This window comes from Suncus etruscus, chromosome 5 (assembly GCF_024139225.1).
Source record: "Suncus etruscus isolate mSunEtr1 chromosome 5, mSunEtr1.pri.cur, whole genome shotgun sequence".
NCBI lineage: Eukaryota > Metazoa > Chordata > Mammalia > Eulipotyphla > Soricidae > Suncus > Suncus etruscus.
In genome coordinates, this window is record NC_064852.1 from 52,427,155 (window position 1) to 52,428,306 (window position 1,152).

Here is a 1,152-nt window from a genome sequence, read left to right on the forward strand (position 1 = left end):
AAAGGGAGACGTTCTTTATATGACTGAAACCCAACTGCAATCATGTCTGTAATCAAGGTGCTTAAATAAAAATATAAAAGAAAAGCAAAAGCAAAAAGTGGGTTAACATCAAATATACCAACTATAAAGCTTCTGTATTGAGAAAAGAAACTACATTTAAAATTAAAAGACATTCTCCTGACTGACAGAAAACAATCATACATCCCATATCTTACAGAGGGTAAATATCTATAGAACCGTCTTACAGAGGGTAAATATCTAAGGAACTCACGAGACTCAGCAACAAGAAAATAAACCCATCCAAAAAATGCAGAGAATAGTTGAATATAGATACTTTATCAGAGAAAATATCCATAAAGTCAGTAGCATTATGAGAAAGAAACTTCTTGCAACTTATTATCAAGTAAATGAAAAACCAAGAGGACACTGATAATCACTTCACATCTATGAGAATGGTCTTTTTATTTGAGGACCATTCCCAGTGGTGCTTAGGGTTCATTCATGGCTCTGCACTTAGAAATCACTATTGGGTGATTACTAAGGGTGTCAGAGATCAAACCCAGGTTGGCTGTGAGCAAGATAAGTGTTTTTTCTGTATTACTTCTGACCTGAATATGGTTTTTATCAAGAGGATCAGATACTACAATTACTGACAAGAGTGCAAAGTAATAGAAACATTCAGAGCTTTTTGTTTTGTTTTGTTTTGTTTTTTGGGGGCAATGCCGGAAGGTTCTCAGGGCTTATCCCTGGCTACTCCTGGCTCTGCATTTAGAAATAACTCCTGGTGGGTTCATGGGACCATGTGGGATGCCAGGATAGAACCCGGGCTGGCTGTGTGCAAGTCAAATGCCCTGTATCTGGCCCCATAAAACAGTGTTGATTGGGGTAGCAAAAATGGTTTTACCTCCATGGAAAACATTATGGTGGTGTGTCAAAATGTCAAAAGTAGATGTACCATATGGTCCAGTAATTCTACTACTTGAATCTCTCTGCTGAACTAAACACTAATCAGAAAACACTAATCAGAAAAGTTATATGGACACCTATGTTTATTGCAGTTTTATTTACAGAAACTAAGATATGAAAAGAATATAAAAGCCTAAGGACATGAAGAGGATGTGTGATATAGAGGTATAGACACATGAGTGAGTG